This window comes from Scomber scombrus, chromosome 15, assembly GCF_963691925.1.
Source record: "Scomber scombrus chromosome 15, fScoSco1.1, whole genome shotgun sequence".
In the NCBI taxonomy this organism is placed as follows: Eukaryota; Metazoa; Chordata; class Actinopteri; order Scombriformes; family Scombridae; genus Scomber; species Scomber scombrus.
In genome coordinates, this window is record NC_084984.1 from 19,754,848 (window position 1) to 19,771,429 (window position 16,582).

Consider the following 16,582-nt stretch of genomic DNA (forward strand, 5'->3'; position numbering starts at 1 on the left):
TGGGTCGTGGCAATGCAGTGCTTAGACAAAGATAGACTGGAGGTCAGGGAGTCATGGAGTCAGGGAGACGGAGCATGCTGTGGTCATATGAAGAGAGGAGGTGCAGGTACTGATGCTGACCTCCTCTGGTCAAGGTTGTTCAGGAGGGATGCTCACTTACAGTGTTATTACTTTTTTAACTTAACAGCTACACAAAGAACAATTTTGTACACCTACCTCACCATTTTCTGTGGCACTGCATTGGAGAAAAGCCTCCTGCAGTTCTCTGTTCTGCACACATACAGAGGTGATTTCACTTATTGTACCATATTAGACCTTTTCTCAGGTCTGTGCATGCTGTCATGTTGTCACCTTTTTATTTGACATTTGCACTAATGTCTGACCAGAACATATAAACCTGATCTGTAATAATCAGTTTGAATTCAAAATTCTCATAAAAGTGCAGCTGACCTTGTACTTTGATGTCTGTTTGGCTTTTATGCTACAGAGAGCTGAATGCATTACATGACCAAATGTATGTGGACACATAAATAAAGTCTTTAGACATTTATACATTATACCCAAATGTGGTAACTGACTACATTTATATAGTGCTTTTGTCCAAAGTGATTAACAGTTTTTTCTGCCATGCATTCACACACTCACATACTCATACACTGATGGCAGTAAGCTACCCTGCAAGGTGCTGGACTGACCATCAGGAGCAATGTGGGATTAGGTTTCTTGCCCAAGCACACTTGGACACTTGGACAGGAAGAGTGAGGGATTAAGCTACTATTCCTGTGATTAGTGTTGACCTGCTTTATGTCTTGAACCACAGCCGCCTCAGTGTGATTGTTGAACCTCTCATTCCAAAACCATGGGCTTTAATATGTTGCTATCAAAGCCTCCTGTCTTCTGGGAAGGCTTTTCACAAGCTTTTGGACCCTGGCAGAAGGGATTTAGTCCCAGTCACAGCAGCTGTTGTAAAGTCTGGCACTGATATTGGGTGATGAGGCCAGATCCACAGTCCAGAAAGTGTTTGATGGAGTTGTGATCAAGTCTCTTTGCAGGCCTATGAAGTTCTTGAACACCAAACTCCAATTATATAAATCTCTTTTCCTTCCCCTGAGTGCAGTCATTTCAGTATTCCCACACTGGGACTAAAGTCTATGACCAATTTTCCTAGTTTCATACAGGCTTTTAGTATGAACACACAGGATAAGAGGTATAGGTCCTAGCTGCTATAAGAGCAGTTGTGTGTATCTATGTGTATGTGATCTGATAATTATACATATAATATGGATAATTGTTGCATTGCTCATGAGGTTCATCTCACAGGAGCAAGGAACATAGAGTGCTGACATTACTGCTGTTGGGTTACATCTATACATTTAGTGTAATTTCATTGTGACACTAATTATCTCAAGCCAAATAATTTTTTTAACCGAAAGATAGCAAGAAAATACCAAGAAAAGTACCAACAAAATGCCTCTCTTTGTTATACGGCACATTTGTTAGGCAGAATATTGACTTTAGTGGATAAAAAACATCTTAGTGCTGATTACCTGCTGCTCTTTTAATTGAGAAAATTGACTGATCCTTGGTCTTCTTTTTTTTTCAAAACGCAGTGGACAAACTAGAAAAAGGTACCGTTATTGTACTAAAAGCAAGTTGATTCTTGTAAAACATGCTCCATAGACTCATCATAAAATGTTAAATGACCATACTTGACAGCTTAGGCCTGGATGTATCACTGTTAAAGCCATCAAATAAACCACAACTAGTCCACTTCAATACCATTCAGCTGGTTTATGGTCCTAAATGGATGAAGTGACAGTGAAGCCCCCTAACCAACCAGCTATCCTCAAACCTGTGATGCTAATGGCACAGTCGTTCTGGCATTGTTGGTCTTTCTTCTTTTTTTTTGTTGCCACGAATCAATTGAAGAAGTGTAGTTCAAACGCATAATTTATTCTTATTGGTCACCTGTGAGTTCTACTTTACCCTAAAAAACCAGTTCAACCAACCACAGGCCATTAAGATGAACCAGCAGGAAGCACGTTGGTGGTCGCAATGACATCACCGTCACCCGCTCGTGACCTGCACTCAGGTCGGGTTCAAAAGGTCACCGGACAACAGCAGCGGTGAGAGACTGTACTGCAGTAAGTCAACACACTGTGTGGATGGGAATTGCCAGGCTTAGCTTTGCAAAATCTAGATATACTTTCTCACTTTTTATGATGTAGTTAATTTTCGAAGTGTAAGTCATGACAGGGAACCAACAAAGCACAACATCAGGGTCAGGGAACTGGGACACCTTAATGAAATTAAATGAATGTTATTAATCACACCTGTGTTTTTTTTCCTGCTATGAAACTGCATATGAAGTAATACACTGTGGTCACGCTACACTGTGCAATACTGGCACTGGTGGGCTGCAGTCATTAGCTCGAGGCCAGAAGCCGTAGATTAGGGAAATGAACTCCCTTGTATTATTGCTTAATGATACACAGATTATGAATGTGCTATTTTGTAATTATTAAACATGTTAAAACCCCTTACCAAGTAATAATTTCTCATTCATATTATCATGTTGATGCATTATGCAGGACTTAAAATCATCTAAACCATTTTGGGTATAAAAGAATGATGAAACAACATAAAATAAAAGGTAAACAGTCACTTTTTAGTATATTAATGTTTAAGGGGATCATAAATCAGACCAAAAGAGGCTGCTGATGCATTTCAGCCATTGAAGGACCTCCTAAACTTGTTAACTTGTAGTATTTTGTGATGATCTCTGTCAAAAAGCATCTTGACCTTATTCTAAACCCTTGCAACATTGTCTTTACAGTGTTATAGGCTTCCTTTTCCTCCTCTTTACACACATGGTGAGAGGTGTTCCTCTCTAAACAAACTTTTTTCCCCTATTTTTCCATGCAATATGATTCATGCAAGTGTTGATGTGTGTGTCTTAATGTGTCCATCTGTGCATCTTGCTGTTTTTCAGTATGTAAAATCTATATATATACGCTGAATGTTTTCACCTCTTATCTCGTTACTATTCTTGGCGATTTGATACTGTAGCGCGCACACACATATTCACACCTTTCCTTTTTTATCCTCACACACACCTCCGCACCCCTATCATCCCTCCCCCTTCCTCCCCCTACATGTGCTACATGGCGGGGTGTGTGTGGGGTTATGAAAACAGTTAGGCTTAATAATTGATGTTCTGCATTTCAATCAATTTCACCACAGTGTTAGGCTAATTAAGGTTAGCTCCATCCTCCCAGGGGCTGGTGTGTGTGTGTGAGAAAGAGAGTGTGAGTGTGTGAGAGTGACAGTGTGTGTTTGTGTGTGTGTTAGTGTGTGTGTGTGTGTGTCTGTGTGTGTGTGTGTGTGTGTTTGCCTGCTCCCGAGGGCTCCACGCTCCATTTTATATCTCACAATACATGGGAATTCTCTATTTCAGGAACAAGAGATGAGAGATAGTCTCTTTCTTTCTCCTTACTCTCTCTCTCTCTCTCTCTCTCTCTCTCTCTCTCTCTCTCTCTCTCTCTCTCTCTCTTTCCTCTAGCTCTCTCTCCCTCATTCTCTCTCTCTCTTTCTTTCTCGTTCTGTTCCTCCCCTCTTGCTCTCTCTCTCTCTCTCTCTCTCTCTCTCTCTCTCTCTCTCTCCCTCTCTCTCCCCAGGCAGGATCCTAAATGCAATTAACACAGCCGCTTTACTGCCTGCTAATTATTAACACACACACACACACACACTCTCACACACACACACATGCATGCACACCCACCACACACACACATAGATACAGTACATACACACACACACAGAGCGGAAATGATTATTTTATGCTGGACTAATTTAAAGTTCATTGACGATTGTTTTAATTAATTAAATAAGAAAAGTACACACTTTAAAAAAAACGTAAGGCTGCCAAGCGGGCACTGCAGGCATTTGCATATGAAGGTAATAATTATCCTCTGTGTGTGTGTGTGTGTGTGTGTGTGTGTGTGTGTGTGTGTGTGTTGGCTTACCTACAACATAATTTTTGTGTGTGTATGTGTGTGTATCTGTCTGTACGCATAGTTCACCCAGTCATACAACCTAAAGGTGTGTAAGTGTAAGTCTGTGTGTGTGTGTGTGTGTGTGTGTGTGTGTGTGTGTGTGTGTGTGTGTGTGTGTGTTGTGAGTCTTTAAACCCTCTCTGCCAGTATTTAACATTAACAGGAATAACTAAGGAGTCCAATTAGGAAGCAGAGACGGCTTTATATGCAGCAAATTTGTTTCTATTATTAAATAGTCGTGGGTGGGCCGTGCTACCCACAGGAGGCTGAACCCTGCCTGCCTAGATCACTTTAATTTGTTTCTGTATCAGTGATATATTTGCTAAATGCCAAGTATAAATAGTTACATACACACTGTGTTTAGAGGTGCTGGATCTACCTCGGCACAGACCCTAAACTCCACTGCCTTACACTGGTGAAGATCTACAGTTGGTTTCCTTTTGAACAATTCATGTGCTTAATGTATTTTTTTGAAGTTTTTCAATGAAGTAGTTTCAGGCTGATGAAGATATTGGCAAGAATGGAACATCGCAATATTAAATTAATTCTTTTATGTCTTTTGGCTATATGACCGCTCTTAAATCCTTTTTTTTTTCAGTATTTGATTTAGAAATAATTAATACAAACATTCCAGAGTAGCCCATGATGCCCACCAAGCACTCAAATCAGTGTTCATCACATGCAAATGATAAATAATGTTTATATGTTGGTAAGTAAACCAACCTAATTTACTGTGTTGTAAAACTAGTAAACTGTAGTACGGTTTTAGCTTGAGTTACAGGTAGATGAACTCTATTCTGAGACTAAAAAACTTGAGTGTGTAGTATGTATAGACTGTTCAAAAATGACCAGTGATGATCTTTTTGCATTTTTGTCTACTTTCAATGCAGATTTTTCCAAAACACAAGGTTATTTCTACAAATTTGTGATACTTTTTTGTTTTAGAATGTGCTGAATATATAAACCATAAATTGTATATTATTTAAATAAAAGCAAATACTCCATCAAAATGATTAGTGTTCATCAGCTGTTGGTTCAGCTAAATGTACTATTGGCTGTTATTTATTTAGTGTGCACTTGTGCTTACAACACTATCTCCTTGCAAAATTAAACCTCTTTTCTTTTGAATCTCTTCCCTTTTTCTAGATTTCTCTATCCATCTTGACAGCAGTGTTAGTAACTACAGTGTCAGTGAAGTGGATGTGGAGAAACACCGAACAAAGAGACCTACACAGAGGTAAGAAGACGGCGATGTAAGATGATTGGATGTGTACTGTGAAGAATTGATCTAGTGCTGTTCTCGTGTTTGAAGAGCGGCACAGAACACATGTGTGCCCTCAACTAACTGGACACCAGGTGTGTTTGTTTAATAACGTCAAAGGAATAGGAAAAAAAGGCCAAACCAAACAGAAGGAGACACAAAGACTGTAATATAACTAAAAGATGAAAGAGAGCGAATGAACAGCGAAAGACGACATATCAACGTGCGCGCGCTCCCCTGCGGTGGCCTCAGGTGTTAAAGTACACTCCCATTACACTTGGAGTTGTCAGACACAAGGCTGGAGACACTGAGCCACTGTCCATCCACCTCCCGACCTCCTCTTCCTGTTCATCTCATCTCATGCTCTTTCATTAACCTCTTTTGTATTCTCTTTTTTTGATCTGCTCTCAGTTTCCCGTGTTTCTTTTTGCAGTCCATCTCTCCTATTTGATATATTCATGATAAGTAATTGGAATTAATTCTGTATTAGTTTGTTGATGCTGTAGTTTAGCTGTATTTTTAATCATCTCTAACCGTCGTCTTTGAGTTAAACTGATGCCCACATGAGAACTCTGTGCATGTTACTCAAGCAATTTTTCCACATTCACTCAGGGAAAAATGTGTAGAGACATCAGGCAGAAATACCAGTTTTTGAAGCCCACTTTACCAAAAAGTAGCAGAATGTGCAACACAGGTGAGACACGTTTTGGTTTGTGGCATAACTTACTTGTATTGCATTGTTAACACTTTACATTAACACTGACAGCTGCAGTTCACAAACACTCTCTGTGGACAGTTGAGCATTCTGGGATATGTAGGAATCACCCATAGCTCTGACAGACAGTTAGTGGTTTAAAACAAAAACCATAAAGCAGACATCACTGCTAAAGTCACACACTTGTCACTGTTCTTTATGATGAAACAAGCTGTGGAAGAATATTCCAATGGCTGTACTTCATTTGCAAAGATGTAAAACCCATGCAGAGCGATAACTGAGACAGATAAAAGGCAATTAAGGCAATGGCTTTAACTACCCTGGAGTTCTGAACTGCATTTAAACTATATTCTGTTGAAATTGTGATTTCAGTATTCAATATTAAAAATATATCATTATAATGAATTTGATAATACGCCATGCCACTGATGGAATGAAAGAATGAAATATGGTACTTGAGCTAAATAACAGTAATGACTTAAAAACATCAAATTCAATCATTTTTAATTCATCTCCATTTATCAGTGGTTATTATTTTCTTATGTTTTTATTTCCAAAGTTTGTACAAAATCTGCATAAACATACAGATCGAGGTTGTGTCTTCCTTTAGTCTCCTTCTTTCTAATTCCTGTCTTTGTCACTTTCACTCTTTCTCCCTTCCTTCTTCTCTGTTTTTACAGTTTCCCTTTCATATCACCTTTACCTTGTATATATTTCCATTTTATTCACTTCTTATTTTATCATTTTAGCTGTCACTAAACACAGAGGCGCTGCAGCAGGGCAGAAGGAAGACAGAGGGGGTCCAGGGGTGGGGGTAAGACCTCAGGCCTCAGGGCACAGAGCCATATTGTGGGGTTATGGTCTGTGTGTGTGTGTGTGTCTGTGTGTTCTTTTTGTTCCTCTATTGTTCTCCTCTATCCTGACCACCGTTGTGTGTGTGTGTGTGTGTGTGTGTGTGTGTGTGTGTGTGTGTGTGTGTGTGTGTGTGTGTGTGTGTGTGTGTGTGTGTGTGTGTGTGTGTGTTCGAATGAATGCATGAATATGTGACAGAGTGTCACATACGGGGGTGTATTTGTGCACATGCTTGTGTGCATTTATGTGAATGAATGAATGTTTGTGGCTGTGTGTGTGTGTGTGTGTGTGTGTGTGTGTGTGTGTGTGTGTGTGTGTGTGTGTGTGTGTGTGTGTGTGTGTGTGTGTGTGTGTGTGAATAGAGGCCCCTGGCCAGGCCATACGTTATTGATGCTCCCGCCTCAGGGTACGTCGGGGGAAATGGATGTGTGAGTGTGTGTGGGAGTGTGCTAGTGTGTGTGTCTCTGTGTGTTTGTGTGTTTGTGTGTTTGTGTGTGTGTGTGTGTGTGTGTGTGTGTGTGTGTGTGTGTGTGTGTGTGTGTGTGTGTACGGGGGGTCACGTTGTGTCGTCAAACGGCGGCTGGTGAAAGATGGCCAGCGCTGATATGATCAGTCATCTGTTGATCAAGATGTACTGCTGCCGCCTCGTTGTAGTTTCTCACTTTGAATTTCACTGTTAACTCGCTCTCTCTTTCACTTCTCTCTGTCTTTGTCTCTCCCTCTCTCTCTCTCCCTGGCTCTGTTTTCGGTTTGTCTCCGAATTCCTCTTCCACTGCTTTTTTCCCTCTTTTTTTCTCCCCATCTGTTCATTTTCAATGGATGTTGTTTGTTATTACATTCTTTTGTTTTTTTCAAAGCTATATTAAAAAAAAGAAATAATGTTCAAATAAATGATAAAACATGCAAAAGAAATAAACCAGCCAAGCACTGTAACAAGATACTCCTCATAACAAGAAAATGAAGAAGGCCAAAAGTTAAAAAAAATGACAATACTATAAAGAAAAATGTTTTTTATTCTTCTTTTTCTCCCCTCATCCCTCTCTGTCTTCTCTCCACGCTTATTTCTATTCTTTTTCTCTACTTTTTTCCTGTATCTGATTTGCTATTTGTTTTTCTCTAAAGTCTACTTTGATTTCTTTCTTTCTTTCTTTCTTTCTTTCTTTCTTTCTTTCTTTCTTTCTTTCTTTCTTTCTTTCTTTCTTTCTTTCTTTCTTTCTTTCTTTCTTTCTGTTTCCCTCTCTCTGGTTTTGTACCCTCTGTCACTCACTGTAACACAGTCTGGGTATTGTTCTGTGTGTCTGATGTGACTTTGTGGTTTGACAGTATTGATGTCCATGTGCACTGTGCGTCTGTGTGTCTTTATACTCGGCAGTTTTTTTCCCTCTCTCACGTCGCTCAATATTGTTTCCTCTGTCGTTTCTCTCTCTCTACTCTCTACTCTCGTGCCTCTGTCTCTTTCACCCTAGTCTTTCTCTTCCTTTCATTAAAGTGTCATGTTACATGGACACACACACAAAGACACACAGTCAGGAAACAGTAAGACACAATCACACTTACATACTCAGTAACTGGTGCAGATGTTCATATGCACATACACATGGTCAGACAGTGAGAACACAAAGACATACAAGAGAGACACACACACACACACACACACACACGCACAAACACACACACACACACACACACACACACACACACACACATTGTGATAAGTACGTAATGTGCTTTAGAATATGTGGTTAAGTGTAATACTGCAGTCTAAAGTGCTCTTCTCTGCGGTGAATAGCTAATGGGCTTCAGAGAGTTTGGTTTTTTTAACCTTACGGCACTGTTGTTTTCTGTGGTTAAAAGATAATGGGGTTTTGCTATGTGGTTAAGAGCTATGTGTGTGTGTTTGCGTGTGTGTGTGTGTGTGTGTGTGTGTGTTCGTGTGTTATGTGCAAAGAGTCTAGTGCCAGCAGTGATTTCATTTGAACTGCAGAAATTAGAGTACATACCTAAAGGCAAATTAATCCATTCATAAAGTGGACTTGTTTAGTTAATACATGAAGTGTAATTAAGCTTTTCACGCACAAAATCAAAGTCACTCAAGTTTCTTTCTGGTGTTTTACAGTTTATTGAAAGAATATAAGTTGGTCAGTCAGCTTTGTTAATGTGAGTTACATGATGTTGAGCATCTGGAAAACAAACCCCCTGTCTCGTTTTGAAAAGGGAGTTGTTTGATTTGATGTAACCTTTAAGAGGCAGCCGGGTGGTTTATTGGTTAGCATCGTCGTTGGTCCTGGCTTTTATCCCTGCTGCATCAGACCTGCTCTCCTCCTCCCCTAAATAATTGTTTTTGTCTATCTATGTGTTTGGTACTCTGGCTATGGTCTGTTGCTCACACTTTTACAATCTCTTTTTGTCTGTGTTTTAACATGTTCTAATAAATGTCTTATCTTCTATACTGTAAGCACTTGTGGATTGTGCTAATTTTCGTTCTAAACTGAATTTGTTTGAGAGCTCAATCTGATGTGGTACAACTGAATATTATAGTTAAAATGTTTGTTCAGTTTTGAGTCATTGCATTCAGTTTGGAGTTTTCCTTAAAAAGTGCATATTAAAAATTTAATATTGGTTGTGCCTGTGTAACTATGGATAATGGATATGTAGATACATTATGTTATTCATCAGCATGAATGGTCAGTTCATATTTACACATAACCATTACACTGTGTGTATACAGTATACGCTTTCACGTCTATGTCTTCTTAAATCACTCAGCATTACGTTGTTTTTTTCTGTGGGAAAAAAAAGATAATGTCTTTACAATGTGTGGTTAGAGTCGAGACCAACACAGTTCAGCGCACACTGACCTCAGCTGATGCATAATGTAACAGCACTGACCACACTGATGTATTAGTGGACTAAATGAGCGTATTAATGGGGCTCAGTGCAGGGAGGGAGGGAACCACTAAGAGGCCTGAAAAGTGCTTTATGTGAAGGTGTGGAACAGTGATTGGTTATGATTGTGTGTGTGTGTGTGTGTGTGTGTGTGTGTGTGTGTGAGTTTGATAAAAATCTGTGCTTGTGAAGGCTAAATGTCTGTATCCATCACTTGTGAGGACATTTTTGAGAAATCCCCAAGTCAACATGACTTTAAATGGAAGTTACTGAAGTGCTGAATCATATTGCAGGTATTGTGCATCATCTGTCAGAGACGCGATACCTGATTTGACATCACTAATTAGTGTATATGTTACAGTAGCTCAGTGTTAATTTGGTTTTATGGTTGATTATTTTATTTTAGTGTCTTAATGTTTTTGTTTTTTTAGCTTTTATGGCCTTTATTAAGACATTAATTTTAAGGTTAAAACTGTATATTTGGTAGATATTTTGGGCATTATTACAGATTGAATGACAACAAAAACAGCTGAAGGATTTTCAATTACTTACTTAGTTTGTTCTTTCTTTAATTAATTTAAAGAAAGAACAGTCAAAAAGTCAAAAAGAAATATTGGACTGAACTATACTGGATATCATTTTTAATCCATGATTTTTTCCAGGTTAATGTATGGGTTAATTGTATGTGATATACAGAAATATACAAAGCGGTCAGTATGCTAAATGGGCATGAAGGCAGACAAAAGTAAACCTTAAAAAATCTTTTTGACTGTTGGTATTTTTTGTTGAGTTTTTTCTTTTTTTTCCTTTTGGTTTATTCCATCAATATGCCATTTGACATTGTGAAATTCATCATCCATAACTTGTGTTGGAGTCACATAACAGAAAACAGCGAGTGTTGATACAGTAATGAAGTGGCAAAAAGTAGTTGGAGGCTTTGATTTTGTTTTGGTGCATGGGATTGTGTTAGTTTGTGTATGTGTGTGTGTGTGTGTGTGTGTTTGTGTGTGTGTGTGTGTGTGTGTGTGTGTGTGTGTGTGTGTGTGTGTGTGTGTGTGTGTGTGTGTGTGTGTGTGTGTGTGTGCTATTATACTGACATGTCTGTCTGCTTCATGTCATTGTAGTCTAACATTTTTCCCTTGGACAAGTAACATTATCTACAACTCTTTCCACCCCCATATTAAACCGGTTCTTAAATATCTTCTCCGGCTCCCAGTACAGCACAGAATCAACTTCAAAATTCTGCAGATGGTCTCCCCAGTATATTACTGCACTACTCTCTGACTACAGTCCATCACAACCCTCATGTCAGCTGGTAGTTGTCTAACTGTACTCAGAATAAGATTCAGGTCTTCAAAAAGAAGCTACACAACCAGATGAGCTGAGATCAGTCAGAAAACGTCAAACCTTCCACCAATTTCTTACTCGAGTGTGTGTGGCTGGACAATTTGATTTGATTTTTCTTATTTTTGTGAATATAAATGAATTAAAACAATTGTATCATGCTGATCAATGCTCAGTGTTTAACACCTTGAACTGCCATTGCGCATGAAAGGTGCTGTACAAATAAAATTGACTTGACTTAACTTCTTACCTTCCCTCATCCCCCATTTTCTTATTCATTCAACCTTTATCCCATTTTCTTCAGTCCTCCCTTCTTCCTTCAGTTCTTCAGTGTCTACCCCTGAGTTGTAAACAACTGTCATATCTGGACTTCTTAAATAGCCTTCACAGTTGCACGCACACACGCACACACACACACACACACACACACACACACACACACACACACACACACACACACACACACACACACACACACACACACACACACACACACACACACACACAAGCATATCTCATCAATGTTTCAAAGGGAGGGCTAAATATCAGCTAGCTATGCCCCCATACCCAGACCTCACTTATTTACATCCGGCTGCCCCTGCGCCATTGAAACCTCAACAGCAACATCAATGATTCATCAGCCAATGTTTTAGCAAAATGCATGCCTCTGTCGATACAGAGGAAGAGGAGAGAAGGGAAAGAGGAGGAGGAGGAGGGAATGGATGAGAGGAAGGAAATAAGGTGAGGAGGCGAGGAGGAGGAGAGAAAATAATAAAATGGGAGATGAGAAAGGATGGGAATGGCACAGAGAGATAGGAGCTAAATGATGATGGAATGAAAAGAAAAGAGAGGGAAGTGAGGAGGAGAAAGAAAGGGGCGAAGGAAGAGAAGAAGTAAAGGGAAAGGGGGAGAGATAATGAGAGGATGAAGTGGAAATAAAGATTGAAAGAAAGGGGAGAAAGTGTTGAGGAGGAAAAGGAACAGGGAGGATCATTAAACAATGAGAAGAAGAGTAGATGGAAAAAAGGATATGGGAGGAAAGAAGAGAGTAAGGAAAGGGACAGGAAGGGTCAATGAAAGGGGAGGTGTTATGGAATGGGAAAAGAAAAGAGAAAATGGAAATAAGGAGTCATTAAAGGGTCAAAATGAGAAAAAAGAAAAGACAAAGGGGAGTGATAAACATTTGTAATTGGGGAGAAACCTACAAACGACAGGAGAAGAAAAATGAAGAGAGTTGGAAGGTGGGCGAGGGGGGAGGGAGTGAGAAAAGATATAAGTAGCAGAGATGATGGAGGGAAAGACAAGATGGACAGGGTAGAGTGAGAAAATCTGGAAAAAAGTTAGGCTGAAGTAGTGGAGAATAATGGATGAATGAGGGAGGAAAATGGGAGCGAGGGAAGAGACTGAATAGCACAATGAAAGCAGAGATATCATTGCATCTTCCTCCTCCTCATCCTCTGGCCTTTTCCTCTGCTTTTCTTTCTTTTCAGTGTCCAACACTTGATCCCTCTTTCATGGATGAAACATGGTCTTTTTTTCTTTCATCTTATTTTAGTCAGAAATCAATGAGATTCTGCAGACACACACAGACACACTAGTCTGATATGTCTTTTACTCTTTAGATATCAGTAGAATCTGACCCGGCTTTGGGGCTTTAAAGGAGTTCACGGACATTTACACATTGATTTTAAAAATGTACCTGCGTTTTGAGATTGCGGTATGTGTGGTTTTGTGGTGTAAAGTTACAGTAGACACAAGACGGAAAGAGACTAAAGCTGAATGAGCATGAAGAACCTCACTAGTATGCAGGAAAACACAGTGACCATTTATCTTTGATGATATCTCTACTCCACCTCTTTCTTATTTATTTTTGATCCTTTATACAGAAACAAGTGGTATTATGGACACATAGAGAGATTAATAACACTTTCATAAGAGATGTGCAAACTTTTTTCAACTTTTAAGAGTTTATTTATAGCTGCAGCACTTTGTCAATTGCAGATGTTCTCATTTTGTTAATACATCCAATAAATGTTAGATATTACTGTGACAATGATAAACAGTTGAACTGAATTGATTAATTTCAGCACTAAATCAGTTGCGTGTAATTTTGGAAGATGTGCACAAGTTAATTTTTATGTATAGTCGTATCAAAAAATGGGTTTCATTTGAAAATATCAGTTCAAAAGAGTTTTTTTCCTAAAACATATCATGTTAAGTTAATTTGATTACTTTACTAATTGATTAATTTGGTGAATAACTTTCAATCATTCTGTGGTTACATGATCAAAATGATGCCATCATAAAAAAAATGTTTTCCCAATTAGCTTTTGGTTACAATTTGCCTGTACCCATAATAATAGAATATTGTTTTACTATGAATTATACTTTTTAATCAAATGTCTTAATATCATCATGGTTATGTGATCAAATGATCTACTCGTACGGAAGAAAAAGACATGATCATCAGCCGCAAGAGGAAAAAAAACAGGACAAAAGAAAAATACAGAGAGACAGAAAGAAGCATAGGAAGACAGAGGGGTAGCTGGCCTTGACATTGAGGAAGAGTTGTTTCAAGGTAACAAGGACGAGACGCTGCTGCTGCTGTGTTTCTCCCTCTCTCTCAATCTCTGTCTCTCTTTCTCTGTCTCTCTTTTTCTGTCATTTGGCGCCCAGGGTGAAATTATGATAATAAGAGAAAGGAAAAGCTATTACTGTGGCTGCTCTCTCATTATGTAAATGATATTAAACAGGCCCTCTGTGTGTGCGTATGTGTGTGTGTGTGTTTCTGGTGTGTACGCAAGCCTGATCAGCTGAGCAGCCAGGTGCACGAGCATGCATACATGTCTGTGCTCTCTCTGTGTGTGAGCATGCATATGTGTGTGTGTGTGTTTGTTTGGCTGTTAGCTTCTGTGTGGGCATGTTGAAAATGTCCTTCTCCCAATGTGTGTGTGTGTGTGTGTGTGTTTGTGTGTGTGTGTGTGTGTGTGTGTGTGTGTGTGTGTGTCTGTCTGTGTCTGTGTGCGTGTGCGTGTGTATATGTCCTGGGGCTATGGGTGCTAATCTCCACACAGTGATTACAAGGTGTCAAACTCCCCCACATTGATTATGACATGTTAATTACACGCCATGTTTCCACCTGCTCTGATCACACAAAACACACATTAAAAGGTGCACTGTGCATTGCCAGCAAGAGGAACTGTGCACATGCCATGATGACTGTGCAATGTCTAAGCCTGTGTGTGTGTGTGTGTGTGTGTGTGTGTGTGTGTGTGTGTGTGTGTGTGTGTGTGTGTGTGTGTGTGTGTGTGTGTGTGTTTGAATGTTAAGACAAAGCTGCAAACAACTAGTAGTCACTGTGATGTCTCAGATGTCATAATTACTGCAGTTTGTGTCAACTGTTTTTATCTATGGACAAATGACGTCAGCCATAACCCACAGATGCATCATTACTTTTCTAATATTAATTTGTATCTAAAATCAATTTGAATCATCCTCTTAACAATTCTAACAATTTCTCTGCACACAGTTAGAGGTTACTAGACTTTCACCTGACCATTTATACATGTACAATTTGAAGATATCTAAACTTTGCTTGAGGAAATAGCGTGGAGTCATTAAAATCAAAATGGTTTACCCTCATGGAAATATGACTACTTTGTTTCCACTAAAACTAAAATATTTTCTCTTTCAAATTTTAAACTTTCTGAAGCACAAATAAAATAAAGTGTAACTCCACAGAGGCAACCTGTTTTTCTTATGCATCTTATTCTTGCATTCTTTTGGGATTAGATAATAAAGAAAAACATAGGTAATCATGTGCAAACAGCTCTTGAAATTTTTTATTTTATATATTATAAGCACGTTCACATTATTGAGCCAGTAATAAAAGGCAGAATTGTGTTGATAATCAATAGTCATTGTTTCAGCTGATTTCACATACAGTAAATTGCCTTTAATCAAATCACACTGGGAGCGACTCTGAGAAACTAATTACAATGTTCTTTATGTGATTATGAAAATTTCTGACAAATATTGACAATCTGCTCAACCTCTCCTCTCTTTACGCTCTCGCTCTTTTTCTCTGTCATTTGTGTGCTTGCATTGCATGTGCACTTTAAGATGTTGCTACTTGTATGTGTGTGTATGTATGTGTGTGTTTGCTTTGTGGTCTGTCCGGCTCTACTCCATTGCTCGTTCATATGCTTCATACCACACCTCCTCGGGGGTTTATAAATATTGATCGTTACAAAGGATGGATAGATGCTTGATAGCCTGTCTCGGCCCTGGAAATACAGACACACACACACACACACACACACACACACACACACACACACACACACACACACACACACACACACACACACACACACACACACACACACACACACACACTTCTAAATCCCTCTTTCCAGTCCAAGTAGCCATAGCCCAACACAATCTCTACAATGCATTCCTTTTTTTCTAAAGGAAAATGCATGAAATACACCACCATAAACAGGTTTTTGTTTTTATTTAGCTGCTGTTTGTACAGTATCCTAACTCAGCAAACACACCAAATAAAGCATTTTTACATTTTATATGGATAGCTAATGTTTTTATTCAGAGCTCACTAACTTGCTCAAGGTATTTTTTAAGGGTTTGTTACTAAAAATGTATTTCCAGATTGAGACAAAAAGCATTTAAAAATGATGATGAATGTTTGTTAATTATGAACATTCTGGTCAATAATTAAAATTTGACTTTCAGGAAAATCATATTTTTTAAATTGATGTTGTATAATAACTGTATGAAGTACATAAGTAAGCTCTATGAAAACAAAGGTAGTTAATGGTAGTTTGTAACCATTTGTAGATCACATTAGTTTACTAATGACAGTTTAGTAATGTTTTACTAATGAGTTGGGTTGTGTTCCCTCTAAGTGCCTGATCCAGCTTTTTATATATAACTGACAGGATTAATGTAGTGTATTAGGGATGCGGTACATGTAGGCCTGACATGAGGGTATATTGTGTTTGGCTCATCCATCACATGCTGCATTTGAGCATATACTGTGTTTCGTGAATCAGAAAGTGTCTGAATGAAGAGCTTTGTTCCAACAGTAAAAGGAAATGATCAAAAAGCATGTCAAAGCTACATTTTTAGAATGAGCAACAGCCAAAAGTAAAACTGGTTGTTGTCAAAAGTTGATCAAAGTGATCCCAAATCATCCAAATCTGGGAATTGCAAAATCCTAACAATATAAAGCTCCTTGAAGCACACAAGCACTAAGAGAGTATTGTGTGAAATCTTTTAGATGCATCATAAATCCATTAATATACCAGCTGCACTGCACTTTCTCAAGACCAGCATTTCAAAGACAGCCTGAGAGAGTGCAGTGGGAACACTTGAGATGAATTACATTTTATATTTCTGCCAATAATTTTATATTCTCACACTGGCGAGAGAATGACATCCAGGATTTGA